This window comes from Molothrus ater, chromosome 9 (genome assembly GCF_012460135.2).
Source record: "Molothrus ater isolate BHLD 08-10-18 breed brown headed cowbird chromosome 9, BPBGC_Mater_1.1, whole genome shotgun sequence".
Lineage (NCBI taxonomy): Eukaryota > Metazoa > Chordata > Aves > Passeriformes > Icteridae > Molothrus > Molothrus ater.
The window spans coordinates 15,310,898-15,327,783 of NC_050486.2; the positions used below are offsets into that span (position 1 = coordinate 15,310,898).

Genomic DNA, 16,886 nt, shown 5'->3' on the forward strand with positions numbered 1-16,886 from the left:
TATACCTGACAAAATGATTCACATAACTAGAGCAATGTGCACTTTAAGTTTAAAGTCAAGGTCTTCCTTGCTCATTTTAATGACTTCTCTTGTGCACAAGATATTAATATTCCTGTGAGCAAACATAACACTGACTCATTAATCAATAGGGGCTGGCTCCTCTACATAATAACAATAGCCATACTAGATAATTAACTTTTGTTCCATTTGCTTTAGTTTGTACATAATTTCCAGTGGCTGACACTGGATAATAAAAAGCTTTGCAGATGACAGACACCTTTTAAAATCCTTTTTACTAGTTTTGGAAAATGATCCACACCTACTGATATAAGTAAAATACAATGTAGGAGTCTGTGTGTGTCCATGCCATACTTAAAAGGAGGCAACTGACAATAAATAGAAGATCTAATAAATATTGTAAGGCTTCAGTGAGTCCTGCTGTTAAATTGTAGCATAGTGAAGGATTTGCATTTTCCTGTCATGTAGTTATAAGGCATACTAGAGATAAAGGTATATCTACAATTAAATGAGTATTCTAGGCAACTGGCAGATTTCCTGAGTCCAGACTGGGGTAAGAAACACGGATGTTCCTGCATTAGCTGTTTTCCTCAAATATATTTTAAATATCAGGGCAAGTTCAGTAAAGGTGGCAACAGCAGAAACTACTGCAGCCCTGAGAGGCTTACCATGGGGTGAGGTACAGCATTGTGCCAGAGCACAAAGGAAAGAGTAACTTTAAATCCAATCCTCTGGGTTACTCATTCTGCAGGAGCTGCAGCAGCAGCTGCCAGGAGCCCATGGGCTGCGGCACAGGGGCAGGCACACCCAGCGTGGAGGCAGAACCCCCAGGGAATGGGCACTCACAGGGTGCCACTGAGACACCAGGGAGGGATGGCTCCTGGCACAGATCATCATTTTCTTTGCTTCCATTGTTATGGATTTTTAGTAATTGGAGATGTTACTTATGCTTTCTTCCTTAAAACAAACAAGCAACCCAAAACACACAGGGAGACAACTTGGTATCATTAGCAGAGCAGGCTGGAGAGGGATAAATCTGCTGTTTGCAGGACTTGGAGGGTTCATAATCTACTTTCCTTCCAAATTAAAAGTAAACTTTTCTTTGAAATTAAAAGAAATCTCAAATCACTTAATGCTTTCTTTTGACATCTTACACGCTTAAATTGTTTTCTCATCTAGAATATAACATGGCATTAAATAAACCACACATGAGTGCTTTGTAAAGCAAAAATTGAAATACTATATATCATAGCTATCAATCTGCCACCTCTATATTTCTTTCTGAATTTCTGCCACCTCTGTATTTCTTTCTGACTGATATGGGTTGTTGGAGAAGTCAGCTGGGCATTCTGCAGTTTCAGAGACCATGGAAGTGCATTTTCTGAAGAAAATAATGTCCCACTGACTTTTCTTTAACTGGACACTTAACTGTAGACATTAGTTCTGAAATCAAATGTGCTTATAATCCAATGTAGCAGAAGACAGCTCAGTATAACTCACATATCTCATCTGTAGCTGTTGTTTCCTTTGTGACCCCGAGTGTTGCAGGGCCAGAAACTCGACTACAAAAATCACTGCAGCTCATTGACACTAACTGAGCTGCCATGATTTGCCCAGATGAAGATAATCCCTTAGATCTGATGTTGATAAAGCATCCTCACAAATGTGAGCATGAACCATTTGTGAAATATTTCTGCTTTCAGGTTCAAAGATGAAGATAGCTATCACCCTTATTCATACAAAACACCCCATGCAGAGAATGCCTTGATTAAGCCTTAAATCAAAAGCTAAAGCATGTGAAACAAAGGAGCCTCATACACCTGTTAGGGAAAAATGTAGGCTACAAAGTGAGCACCTATTTGCATTATACAGTATGTTCTCCAGCAGGCATAAAATATACTGCAAGTCAATGGCCCGTCAGCTTCTATATAGAAGGGAAAACATTCTTGTGCTCAAAATTGTGGAAATATCAATATTTCAAAAGGTAGTTTTACGGTTCATTCAAGCACTGATAAGAAATCATTACACTTTTTAAGAATATTGATGATTACGGAGAGGCATTTAATGGAGGGAAAGCCTTTTTTTGCAGTTCGTTAGTTTGTGCATGTCTAATTGACTCTTCAAGACTCTTTTGCATGAAATCCTAAACACAGTTTTAACCAGGTAATTTTTATACCATTTATAAGCAAGCATCTCCATGTTATAGTAATTTCCTTTCTGTGCGTCCCCAGTGAGTACTGTCAAGCTCCAGACAGAGTTCAATGCAGGAAATACATGAAAAATCAGCACTTAAATCACCTATTTTTCCCTACAACTGTAGGCTAACCAAGGAGCTGATTTAGTAGATTAGACATTAGATTTGGAATATGTAGGCCCCTGGACAAAGTAGGTTCACCTCTTTGTCTATCATGACAGGTTATGAGGATTGTTTCTGTGGCAGCTATGAGATCCTGCTTGAGTTATCTGAGCACTAGGAGTGGGGAAAAAGGGCGAAAGAAAAAAGTGTAAAAACTCTACCAGCTCCAGTGGCACAAAGCAATGCAAAAGTACCCACTGACTTGGCTGAAAGATCCCTGTCCCCACTGGGGTTGGGTGGACACTCCCTCCTGAGGTTTCTCCCCCTTAGCAGGCTGTGGGCTATCTAGGGCAAGAAGAGGATTATGGTACAGCTGAAAGCACAAGGATAGCTGTGCATGTGGAAGACTCTGGCTGGGCTCTGCAAAACAGCGTCATTAAACATGACCTCCGAGGCTATTGCAAACTTCTGTGGTACACAATCAACTATTAAGTCAATGAAATCATTTGTATCAAAGATATTGTGACACTGTCTGAACATGGGAATGGAAAATAAAAAAGACAGCCCCGCATGTACATATGGTCATGGTCCAGTGCAGTGAGTGTTACTGCTTGGTTTGCTGAAGCATGCTGGACAAGCTTTAGAGCTTGTTATTTTTGCAAGAAGTACAGTGGAGGAAACATCCGATGTGTATTTCAGTAAAAACACAACACAACCAGAACCAAGGCAAATGTAAGGCAAATGTTTTGCAGTTTCAGCATCAAAAACGACACTCTATGCAAAGGTCCTGTGATTACAGAGAAATGTCTCACCCTGTGAATATTTCCCATTTTTATTCACCTTGGTTCTTGCCCCAGAAGACTGAAAGCAGAATTATGGGCCTCCGTGCAGAGATCCTGTTCTCACATTTCTAGGCCCCATTTTGCTGAACCAAAAGATGTGGATCATTGGGATGACTCTGACAAGCTCTAGAATTTTAGTTGCTTAGTGGCATCCAGAGCCTTTGGGGATTTACTGAGCATTAGTGAGAAAAGCTGTGCCAGCCCTATCAGCTGGTGTGCACTAGTCCTCCTTGCTCCCAGTTGGATCTGGAAGGCATCATTCCCCCCCTGCTCCTGCTGGGCCGGACGTGGCACAGCCAGGCACAGGCACCAGGGCACTGCTCACAGCAGCTGGCTCTGCCTCCTTGCCAGCTTCCATGGGGACACAAATGCATGGAGATCCCCCACTGGTGGAGACCTGGCTGCAGAGCCCAAGGGGCTTGGTGCCACCTGGGGTAAGCCACATGGGACCCTACAGGACATCACGTATTTTTCAAAAAGATCCCGGAGTCCAAAGATAACATGACCCATAGCCTGCCTATGCTTTTGTCATATTTTTTTTTCTAATTCCTTATTGTAACAATATTATGTGAGATTGAACAATAGCCCCAGGCATTTGTCCCCATATTTAGCTGGAATGAATGCATTATCTAAGGAAAAAGAACACAGAACTGTACTTGCTGACTTTTGTACTCTCTAAACCTTTTTAAATTTAAACAGAAGAATTAAAACTCTCCCCCCCACCCCCAGAAAAAAAAACCAAACCAAACCCACCCAACCAACCAAATCATAAATACCAAGAGGATTGCTCCATCTGTGGTATTATTACTCACTCTCTGGTTTCTACCAGGTGGTAGGTCATGTTGCAGAATGTTCTCTATTAACAGCAATAAAGTTACTTTCCTCATCTTCAAATTCTTCCTTACAAAACTCTACTCAGCCTGTTATCACAAAAACAGAGACAGATGTTTAAAGAGATAGCATGCTTAGGACTGCAGGCTTTGGGGCTTTCTCTTGTCCCAACAGAGCTGAGCACATTTCCTTGTCCCCTTGCCCTCTTTGTGTGCTGGCAGACAGAGCCATCAGCTCTTTGGGGCTCAGCATTTCATGGTCAGTGCCAAGCACAAGCTGCTCCCTGTCCATAAATGGGACATGAGAGCTACCTTAATATGAATAGAGACTGGAAAGGTTTGGTGAACCAAGTGAATCCCAGTTCCTTGCAGTGCAAACTCATGACAGTGACACCAGTGAGTCTTCCTGAGCAGGAAGGGAGCTGGACTCACGTTTTCCACTGTTTGCATCACATGCACCTTCCCACTGCTGCCAGCTCTGCAGTGCCACAGGCTGCTTTAAATATCAAAGCCTGGAGAAGCTGAACTCCTTTGCATTGCTACTTAAACCACCTCTGGGATTGCTCAGATCTGGTGAAGGAGCATTCTACTGTTTTATGCAGTGGAAGTCCCAGACCCAAGCAAAAGACCATTAATAGAGAAAACTAGATTTCTGTTAATGTGCTGCATGAGTTCTCAAGGTATTTCTTTACTAAGATATGAGATCCCTTTCTTGTGAAAAGCCAGATAGATGTGTGCATGTGCTGGGGGTGACTAGGGATTGCAGCCAGATTGCCTGCCCTCCTGGCTGGTTTTAGGCATATGTAGTTGGATTCTTACCCTGATTCACACAAAAACCCCATCATCTCTCTCTCACCTGATTGCTGATAATTTTTTTAAAAAATAAATAGACTCTTATCTTTCCACGTGCAAGTTGGTGTCTCCAGAAGTATCTATGTAAAGATTGCTGTTACCTACCAGCAGCTGCAGAAATGATAAATGAAGTATCTCTACTTTGTCTGTCTATATCTGCATTAGAGTGTGTTGGTTGTTAAGAAAATGTAGTCCCCTCATCAGGGCTTCAATACCACTTAAAATTTTACCCAGATAATCCACATCAGGATTAGTGACACTGTGAATTAAGGATTTGGCAGCAATAAATATGGGTTACCCTCACAAAAGGCCATTATAAGAGAATGATCCCTAAACCTGCACCTCTGCCACATATGCATTAAAAATGTCCTGCTGACAATGTTGTGCAAAGGAGCCAATTCTTTCACACTCCAAAAAAAGTTCCAGCCTTAATATATTGCTATAGGAACTGTTGTGGGATATTGAGGCTATGTAAGTCCATCAAGGGTTTTTCTTAACCTGCAGATATTCACTGTAAGAAAATGCATGCCATGCTCTGTTGGGTGTGGATTGGGAAAAGCCCTTTTAGGGATGTTCATCAGGGAAGTGAGCCAGGTAAGCAGAAGTTTACTGCCCTATTCTGACTCAGTCAGTCCTGGAAAAAATGTTGTATTTTAGGAACTCACCACTAGCACTATGTTGTGAATTTTGGAAGAAAGGATTGTCTGTCTGTCTGTGCCTCCTTTGCTCCAGAAGAGTTTTCCATATAAAAATAGGTTAAATATATTTACTCCCTCTTCATCAATTCTTCATCTGCTGAGAGGCTTCAGGCATCTTCTGCAAAGAGGTAACACACCCCCACGTTTGCACAGTGACAATATGCATGGGAGCCTGTCTCAAAATTAGGCATTCTGGAGAACACAGAGTGGGGTGGGCACAATATCTCCTATGACTTGTTGTGCAACAGCTTGGAAGTGACCATTCCCTACACTGAAGCGCACATTATTTTATTTTTGATACCTTAAGGCCTGTACAAAGTGTAAGTTTTAGGCAGAATATGCTGAAACTGACAAAAGCAGACACATTTAAATTTTACTCTGGCCAGTTCAGCTAATCCTTGCAAAACAGGAGTACTGCCAACATTAATTTTTTATCCAGCTAACTCATATTGAACATTTCATCACTAGTTACTTAAAATTGAATCTATTTTTAATAGAAAATTTGATACTTGAATATGAAACATGAAGTAACACATCATTGTTCTGCAAAAGACTAAGCTTTTAAAGATAACATTGTAGACTGGAAACAGACTGAAAAAGGTAAAAGGTTATTTTCAACATTAAAAGTAATCTACATGTTCACCAAAGCCTAGATCATCTCAAAGCAGTAATTATTCACTGACTGCAGATAGCCTCATTTTGATATTTGCTGTATGTTTATTATTCATCACAGCAGATTATCACAGGATTACTGCAACATATTTTTCCTTTCAGTAAAATCTTATTTTCAGGTAATCTGGATTTTTTTTGTGCCCCTTCACAAAATCTGCTTTCATCAGCCTCCAAGCCTGACTAATAGGCAGTTACTTCAGTTTCCACATCATTATCACTTCTTGCATTTTATACAAAGATATCTAAAACTCTTTTTTTTTCCTGTAGTGCAAAGCATACTTTTAAAATTCATAGCCATCAAATTTGTGTGCATGATAGCAAGAATGGCTGCTTCTCTTTTGTACTACAGGGCAAACAGCCAGACTTTAAAGACTTCATAATTAGGGACTTTACCAGATTGTAACAGAAGATGTATTTGCCTATTTTTGCTGTAAAGTCAATTATAAATATGCAAAATTCAAAGTGTGAGTGACCAGGCCACACTTAGCAGACATAATAAGACTGCAGCCAATTAAAACAGAAAAAGGTTGAGTTCTCAGTTTTCTGCCCTGTGTGATTCTGATGATGACACAACAGCTGTGAACTCCCAAAGTCATCCCAGAGAGGTGGCTCAGTCTAGGGCCTGCCAAAATGAAGGATTTGCCCTAAAAGCCAGATGTTCTTGCCACAATTTCCCACATGGAACTGACAAAATGGTTGCTCAACATAGTGGGATCATGGTACCACTCTACCATTTCTTTGTAAGAATATCAGTCCCTTGAAGATGCCACATAAACAGACAGGAGGACAAACAACATTACAGCATTAATATCCTGAAATTTGTGCTTTTAATCTTTCTAACAGGACTATCTGGGTATATTATTGTTGTTAATGGAGCACTTGAGAACCGTAATTGAAACAGTATATAAATACTTTTTAAATTCTTCTTCTCCTAATATAATCATTACGTGAGAAACACTAAATTAGACATTTGACTTTATTGATCTTTTCATGGACTAACAGTACAGGGAGTCATTTTCTGCCTAGGCTAATTAATTGATAGACTAATTCATTGATCAGGTTCTCCATAGCATAGTTGGTATTGACAAACACTGAATCTTTTTCCATCAGTTCTATTAGTTTGCACCAATTATTTTGTCTGTTTCACTTAAGCAATTACGATAGCTCAAAAGCAACAATCAGATTCTCAGCTGGTGTAAATCAGACTCTCTCTCCTTAAGTCAGAGAGCTGAGCAGTTTCACTCAGTGTGGGGTTTTTTGGTTTTTAAGATTTAACAGTGAGCTTTAAAACATCCAAAACAGCAACAAGGATATCTGAGGCAAAACTCCATCATGTTAGCTGAAACATGTTAATCATAGTAATGAATAGTAAACATGTTAAAGACTTGTCTACAGATGCATGACTTTGCTCAAAATTCATACACAGCCTTAGAATGCTATCAGGTGCAGAGTAAGGTACCCATGGACACAAATAAGCATTTGGAGTCACATTAAAGTTAGATTGCTCAATAGACTCATGTTTTCCATACCTGGGTTAACTGTAAATCAGGTCCTAAGAATATCTTGCTTCCAAGCAGCCACTGCCTTCCAAGTTCATGGAGCATAGCCACTTCATTATATGTGAAATCTTCGTTTAGACACCTGTGATTTTTAAAAAATATTCAGCTGCTGAAAGATTTTAGGAGAATGTAGTGGCTTCTGCAGGGCTTTCTCACTTCTGGATCACTGCTGAAAGAATGGACATTGCTGCTTCATGTGTTGAGCAGAGCCAACAAAGACCCAGGATCACCAACATACTGCCAGGAAAAGGACCATATGGGAATTCAGTAACTTCTGTGAATTTTCAAAATAAAGACTAAGTAAAAATTAGTAAATTGAACTGGTTGTTCTCTGCATAGATTTTCCTTAACAAATTATTTTTCAGGTTACCCAGGGAGTCACCAGAGTACAGTTCTTACACAAGAAGGAGACACTGCAGTGATTTTTCAGCTAATGATGAAGAAATTTGTTTCCTTTCAGAAACAGGCCATCTCTGTCAAGTTGGCCAATGTTGAAAAAAGTGAGGCAGTGTAAACTTTCCATTAATCTCTGGTTTGCTTCTCCTGGAGCATTATGGAAAAAATGGATGCATGCAGGAAGTAGTCTTTGTGCTTTGGATCTACCTCCCAGCTCTGAATAACTGAGAATTCATTGAATACAGGCATTAACTGTTAGTCCCTTCTTTTAAAGTCTCCAATCACTTTTTCTCATCTTTGCATGCAAGAATAGAAAATTATATACTCTCCAGAGACACCGGCAATAGCAAGAAGTCATCATCAAGACTAAGAAAATTTTGCTGAGGCAGTTTCCACACACTGCTCTAAACCCAATTACTTCCTGTGCTTGACATGCTCATGGAGGCTTCCTCTTTGATGCCTGGTATAGGGTAAAATAAAGTGCACATTCCTCATTAAAATGAGTGGTTTTCCCTGGCATGATTAAAAAGAAACTCCTATGTGTGCCCTGTCAACGATATTTCCATTTGCCTCAAACCCATGTAGATGCCAACATACAGGTCATATTTGTAATGCCTTTGCTTAACAAAGGGTGACCAGAGTACCGCATCACACAGTGTAGGAACTGCACAGGGAAAAGAGGCATGTGCAGGCAGAAGTGGATATGGAGAACAGTTGTGGTAGAGTACAATCCTCCTAAAAGAATGCATTGCGCTCTTCCCGCAACCACAGGGAGAGATTTGCAACACACAATTCAATGACATGTAATTAAAATCAATAGAAAATTGACATTACAAACCCAAAACAAATTAAAGCACAGATTTGATCTCTGTTTCTCATTCTGGCACTTGAAATGGAGGATTTGCTATGAAGATATACTGTAAATAGGCTGATATGTATGGTTATACTGGGTATGTCTTAAGCAGTTAATCTTTATGTTTTACAATTATGATTCCTTACCTGTGAAAAGAGCTGTTCTACCATCTCCTTGGCATTTTCAGTGTAGAGTAATCTGGCCTTACTCTGAACACATGTCAATTTTAAACAGATACCTTTATCATAGAGTGATTTTTTATGAGGGTATTAACACTTGAACAACAGCATAATTTCATGCAAGATCAGGTTGTGTGGATCTGATGCCTCAGAACTTTGCAATTTTCTATTTTAGAAGTTCTGTTTTTCATAAAAAGTCATAGAATATGCAAAAGCAGAATAAATCTATCTATTCTCATATTTTTCTATTTTTGATATGCTATTATCTGTAGTAGTTATATATGCTGCAGGGCAAACAAATGATTTGAAATGTTATTAAACTACATTTTTCTTACCTAAATCCATGTTGCCATGCCTCTGAATGCAATATTGTCAAACCTCTAAAACTGCAGAGCATCCAGGGAGAAGCCATGCTAATGGTGGTGTTTTGTTCTGCTGGAAACATCCTCAGCTCACAGTCAATCAACTGTGGTCTTTTATACACTACTTTTTTTTTTTTTTAATTAAACAAAACCAGAACTGATTTTTTTGAGATGGAAATCATGACAACTGATGAGGTCCTGAGTAACTTGATCTAGTGGGGCAGGGGGTTTGGAATTAGTTATCTTTAAGGTCCCTTCCAACCCAAGTCATACTATGGCTTAATATTGTAAATTAAAGATTGTTATTTCCCACTCCAATCACAATGGGCAGACTCTTCTGTATTGCTCATGCTATGATCTCTTAGCTCCTTAGAAATATCTGCTCTTGCCCAGGTCAGAGTTAAGGCATGGTTGATATAGGATGATTGTCTCTGCATTTCTAAGGCTTTGGCCATCAGGTCACCTCCTGGCATGGACAGAAATGGCAACCTGTGGCACCACACTTGCAAACCCATGGTGATTGGAACTGATCCTTGACAGTACCTGGATTACCCTAGAGCAGGTATTTGGATGTACGGGGTTGTGCTGCTGCCACCAAAGAAACAGCTCCACTATGTTGTGTTGGAGACACCCCTTGGGGACAGAAGCCAGCTCTGCTCCACTGCCCTCCACCACCTTCTATGGGATTCAGGGCTGGGCTGCTACCTCGCCCCAAACCCTCATCCAAGTTTGCCAGCCTTGCTGAGCAGCTTTGAGCCAGCTTTGGCTGACACAGTGTCTGCCACTCACCATTTAGCCCATGGCTGTGAAATACAATAAGCTAAGATTTACAGGGTCCTACTGGGTGACTTAGCTTGTGTCTAGGTATTCTGCCATGTCTTTGTTCAGAATCTCTACAGAACAACCGCATTTTCATTCCCAGCAGGAAAGAAGCCCCTTCCCCTTACCCCAAGGAAATCTTAGGGTCCAGTTTCATTTCATGCTCCTCAGTTACAATCATGGGCAACATAAACTGGTTTTCCCCCTTTTTTTTCCTTCTCTCCATAATTTCAAAATATTAAATTTTCCTACAAACCAATAAATTACCCATAGAATCTGACATGAAATTCCAAACTTGTTAATTTCCAATTCCTGATTATAAAGATTTACTACCAGTTGTTTCAGCTGAAATCACAAACCACCAAAACCCCCAAATGTTCAAATGAATTATATCTCAACATATTACAGTCCTCATGTTTCAAAACGATGCTCAGAAGCTGCCAGAAAAGCAACATGATTTAAATGTTTTATTTACTACTGCAGTTTTCACCAGGAAAGTTCATTCTGTCTTCAGAGTGACAGTAAGAAACAATTACTGAAAAAGGCACACAGTTCCCTAATTTAGTTTTCAATAGTTGATGAATGAAATGGGAAGTGTTGACCACCCTAGGTCACAGAAAAGTCGTTTTGTTAGACTTCTGCTCCCCTCTGACAAGTAATACAGTGAACAGGGATGGTTACAATGTCTGTTCATGCAAAACTTGGTTTCTTATTATCGTTGAACACAGCAGAAATCTGCCTTCTCAGTCTGAGCAACTGTTTCTCAATCAATAATTAAGTAACTTTAAGGTCTAGATCTATACAAGGATATTGATATTTTCACTGAAAATGAATCAATATGAACAGGGTAAAGCATCTGAGTAAGTCTTTTTAATGGCAGTGTTTTGGCTGTGAGAAGTAAATTAATTGATTAAATGAATGACGAATATTGGACAACCAAAGTAAATCTTTTCACACTTCCACTAACCTTTTAAGTAACTAATTTAAATTCTTTTCTTTGTTTCCATATTTTTTCCAACTTTACGTTGTTTTAATATAATTTACAGGCCTTCCTGTGAGTATGTAATGCTAGTTATGTCTTTTAATTTTATATTAATAAATAGAGGTCAGATGAATTGTATCGAAGGAGAAGACCAAGCTGAGACTTATGGAAGGAAGGGCATTTTGTGGGTGGTGACAGACTGTAAGGGATCCTGCTGAAAAGGCTACAGTGAGAGAAAGGAGATCTACTGGAAGAATGTAATGGAAAAATCTAGTAAGAGATGGGAAGTGGTAAGGGACAGGAAAATACATTCTCACCTTTGGTTTGGTGGACAAGAAGTAGTTCTGGCTAGGTCTTTTCCACCATCTTCTTAAAAACCACACTTGTGAGAAGTCCAAAGTAGTAGAACTGGACACAAGAGGAAATGTTCTAGCAGCTCCCACAGAGATGGCTCTACTTACAAAGCTGTCAGCTTGCTCCCACAGACACCCTGACATGTCCATCAGGATGGACCTGTGCAAAGGCTGTGCTCTGGGGTGGAACCAGAGGTGTTTGCTGGGGGTGGATTCGCAGCAGTTTGCTGCAGGCTTGGCCTTAAGGACTCAGGCATGAAAGTGCTGATTCCAGCCCAAGCTGTGATGCCTTTACAGCTCTCTCTAGAAACAGCAGCAGAAGCTGCTGGCCAGCAAACCCACTCCAGTGACTCACGTGGCACAGTGACTCTCCAGAAATCACTGGGCCTCCAGCGATAATGATCTTGCCTCTAGAGCTTGATGAGAGTGAGCATTTTGCAGCTTCTTGAAGTAAGACTCTGTCTGGAGGATCACAGTTTGAAAAACTGCCCAGCAGTGGGAAAAGCATTGCAGTCTGTCAGTAAGGTCACTGAGGCTGGGACAGTCTGCCATGCCACTGGAAACAGAAAGACAGCAAGGGGCAACAGTGAAGAGACCAGGAGGGACAAAAGAGACTCATTTCTTCCACTCACAATTGTATCTCATGTTCTGAGCTAACAAATTCAGTTCAAGGCAATGCTATTTTAATTGCTGGAAACAGGTACACTATAGCCTCACCCAGGGCCACCCCAAGAACGAGAAGTGAATAGAAACCAAAGTTAGGGAACCATTCTTCAGGAATGTTTGCTGTGCAAAGAGAGGGGAGCCATGCAAATGGGCAAGTGGGACAGCAGAAATGTCTTTATTTCTCCATACATCCTTCTAGCGACAGTGAAGTGAGCTTCCCTCTTTTCCCCAGCCTTCTTTTCCATCTTTTCTCCCTTTTACCCTTTTCTCTGTTTTATTTGAGTTCATAGTCTTTTATAATTAAAAAATGACTTCTTTAATTGTAAAGAAGCAGGTCAAAGAAACCTAAGCCTTGCACTGGCCCTTTGTCTGTATCAGCTATCAAGTGGCAGCTTGATTCTCAGGCCATTACTTTTGCTGCTGGTCACAAAATAGTTCTTCACTGCCCCATAGGTCCTGCAAGCTACTGTTGGGACATCAATTTTCTGAAAATATTTTTGAGTTGGGTGTCTTCTTCATTATTATTATTAAATGGACAAACATTCTCATTGGTAAAGGTTAAAACTCCACTTTTTCCATCTGTCTCTGCCCTTTTTGAAATTGTATGTCCCCTGTGGTGTGCAGCTCAGAAGTGTTCACTTATGTTCTGGTAAGGAAAAAAACCTCAAGAAATGTAAAGAATGAATGTGTGACAGAATGGAAAATATTGAACTATAATAATTATTTCTAAACTGCACAAAGAAGTTGCATGGTACAGGTAGACCCCACACATAAATTAATATTAATCTGCCTTGCATTCAAAATTGAAAATTAATGTAGGAGAGGGCACACAATCCACTTCCCAGTGTAAAAATGTTTTCCCCTTTCTTTTTTTAATCAACACTCTGCACTTTGAAATCACATGTCCCATTTTAAGCACTTAAGATGTGACTGGTTTGGTTATTTTAAAGAAAATCCTATTTAATATTTATGCCACAAAATCTGATGATTCCTGATGTGTGTTTCCATTTTAATTAGAATTTAGTATCATGATTCTAGTGAAAATGTGTGCCTTTGTAGCTGTTGAATATGGCACGAAAAAATGTCTAGCAGAGCAGATGGATGTGAATTCCCTATCCCCAAAATGGTAAAAATCACATTGCCTGACGCTGATGAAACTTTGTTATTCTAAGAGCACAACCTATGAACTAATTAGCCAACATCTACAGCTCCCCAGACTGGCTGGAATATTATTTCACAGACACCCAGATCTACAAAAGCAGCAGGAAAGAAAATTAAAATCAAAGTAGAAAGCAGTGAGAGAAAATCTAGATGAAGCATGAGATGTTACCTCTTAATCTGGGGGGGGGAAATTTCATCTTGCACAAGGTCTGTTCCCACCCTATCTGTGTCTGCACCTAGATAGGGCAAGTGTGAGACCCTTCCTGCCCACTTCCTAACAGAGCCTCAGCCTCCAGCTGCAGTGCTCAATCTGGAAAGGAGGTGTGCGGTCCCCTTGCATTTTGACTTTCCTAAATCTGTTTATGCTCACTCAGTAATATACGACACTGAGGGATTCTCCACTGTGCTTGAGAGCAAGACCCTGTGCAGCACCTTTGCTCTGCCACCTGGGCAGTCCCCAGCTCCTTTTGGCTGCTGCTGAAGGCCAGTGCACATTTGCAAATCTCCTCGCTGCCAACTGGCTGAAAACACAGGGATCACTCCCTCTTGCTCTCCACAGCTGGGCCAGGCAGCTGAAGTTGCTGGGGCAGCCAAAAGCACAGAGGCAGATTGCTGAGTGCTTGCAACAGCAGTAGTTATCACCAGAGAAATTGTAATGGTGACACATTTGGTGTCTTGATAGGAGCAAAATGCAGAAGTCCTCCAAGCACACCAGCTCAGCTGAGCAGGCCACACATGCTGCAAGGAGCCCTTCTAATGTGCTCTGCTCTGCTGGGACAGCCCTGCCTGGCATCCCTGCTGAACCCTAAGGGCTGCCTGAGCCCAGAGTTTTAATGTCCCATCTCCTCTCTGAAGCAGGGAACAACTACACCCTCCTAGGGACCATCTCTGGCCTCCTTGGTGTTTGACCCTGGCACTTCACTGGCAGCTAAAATGCTGGATGGATGCTAAAATGCTGCACAGGAAAATGTGCTGGATGCTGCTCCAACAGGTTGGGGGTTTGCTTCTAAGCAGGGAGATCTGTGACACAACATGTGATAGGGGGTGAAGGGCAGCTGGATCCCCTTGCTGTCACAAATCAGAAAAAAGAATGAGTAGGACTAGATGTAAAAAACACATTGAGGGGCAAGAAAGAAAATGTATTGCCCTGGATTCTATCTATATGTTCATAGACTTGCCTCCATGGGAGTTTTCTGATCATCTCAGTTATGGCCTTCTCAGCTCCATGCAGTTTTCTCATCACCTGTCCCCCATCCTGTGTGTGAACTGTATCAGTGATGACAAATGAATTATCTCGTCATTTTCCTGGGATTTTTTTTTGTGGAGAACAGAAAATAGTATGGTATGAATAAGGAAAGCAAGTTTTGTAGTTGGTGTAAAACTCATTAAAACAATGCTTTTTCATTGTACTTCAAACACGGTTCTCAGAGATTATAAACAGCTTTTGTTTTTAGTCAAATGAAATACTGTGCAGCAATACTTTAACTCTCTTTTGCCAGATTATCAGTTATTTCAAGCAAGTGTTAAAATCTCCATCGCTGGCAAAATGAATTATTTTTGTTTGTCAAACTTGCATCAACATGCCCATCAAGCTGGGCAGCAAAAGACTCTTTAACAGTGCAGCATAGGTGCTGCTGCTTGTGACTGTAAATGCACCTGAATCGAAATTTTGCAGCTATAAGGTTCTTTTGCTCTGCAAGAGGTTTTTATTTTCAGACGAAGTTTCAAAATAGTTTGCCACATTGCAGTATATTTTTAGTTCTTTCTTGTAAGTTCTGTTAATTAGTAAACCTGCTTCTCCCAGACATTACTTCTATTTCATTTCATCAATCATCAATTTTTTTTCTTTTGCCTACTGTCATTTATATGGCTTTCAAAATACTCAATCAATGACAGCTACATAATAAAGGCTGGAATGCAATAAGCAGAGTTCATGCTTTTTGGGTGAAGTAAGGTAGTTTAGTTTATCCCTTCATCTTGCTTTGGGCCTCATTCTGTGATGAGAACAAGTTTCCTCCATTATTTGTCAATATGCAATAAGACACTGACACAAAGTCCTGACACATTAATAGTTTCACAAAGTAATTGGGAGAGCTACAGTGACCAGTCACAAACATTTACCTCTTTGTAAGCAATACAGGTTGGTTCCTTTATAGGATGTAGCTGTTGCTTCAGATGTGGGAAGAGTATTCTAGAAGGACAGATCTGCCTATAAATGAGGAAGAGCAAATTTGAGTACAGTCACTTACACAGATTGGTGTTAATACTTGCTGTAAGAATGTACTTACTCTCAGTAGTCTGTAATGGGGGAAAGAAAGGCGACATTAGGACGTCTTATATAGAGACATCAAAATCTGCCCGGTTCATTTCTGTCTAACATAAAGAAATGGACAAGATAATACATCACATAAATTTTACTGATGAATGTCAAGACTTTGATACTATGCAAACCCATAGAAAGCACTGTAAACAACATCAATCTTCCTAAAGGCAACACTGAGACAAAAATAGTATTACCATATCCAAGGATGGAGACAGTGTATGGGCTTAATAACATAGAAATGCCATCCCAAATTCCCCCAATTTAGGTGGGGAATCAAAACTTTCTTAACCACCTTTTTTTTTTCCTCAGGGTCTCTAAAGGAAATAAATTCATCATATATACACCCAAATAGTATTTGGTGAGAGTGAGTGTGCTGGCAGTCTGGAGAAAGAGGAAGACAGTTTGGGATGGCAGCTGACCTGAGAGGGAGCTGCACATGACCAGTGCCTCTCAGGGCAAAACCACCTCAGCTACACCCAGGCCAAAGTCTCCACTGACCACCAGTGGCAAACTGCATATTCATTCTCTTTTGTCTCATGGTCCTTATACCTCTCAATAAAAACCGACCGTTCAGAATACCTAGCAATGCTTCATTTTTGCTTAAAGTAGTAACCAACAAATCCAATCAGGCAGGGAAAGTGTTCCTGAAATCACAGATGACTCTTCCAAGTATCTAACCTAAGCCTACTCTCTTTCAGTTTAAAACCATTCCTCTGGTCCTGTCACTACATGCTCTTGCAAAAAGTCCCTCTCCATCTTTCCTGTAGGCCCCCATCAGGCACTGGAAGGCTGGAATTGGTCACCCCAAAGCCACCTCTTTTCCAGGTGGGGACTCACCAGAGCAGAGGGGCAGAATCCCCCCCTCACCTGCTGCCCACAGCACTCTGGATGCAGCCCAGGACAGGATGGGTTCTGTGCACATTGCTGGGTCATGTCCAGCCTCTCATCCACCAGCATCCTTGAGTCCTTCTGAGCAGGGCTGCTCTCTCTGTCCATCCTCCACCCTGCACGGTCACCAGGGGCTG

The 16,886-nt window shown here is 40.8% G+C and overlaps 1 long non-coding RNA gene across 1 annotated transcript; it reads right to left on the reverse strand.

Moving 5' to 3' along the window:
* Positions 1-3,974: 3,974 nt before the first annotated feature.
* LOC118689797 (uncharacterized) lies at positions 3,975-11,737 on the reverse strand. The gene is made up of 3 exons (XR_004980683.1): positions 11,676-11,737; positions 7,738-7,849; positions 3,975-4,076 (listed from the first exon to the last, which is right to left on the reverse strand). It is a non-coding gene; the product is annotated as an uncharacterized LOC118689797 (long non-coding RNA).
* Positions 11,738-16,886: the final 5,149 nt, after the last annotated feature.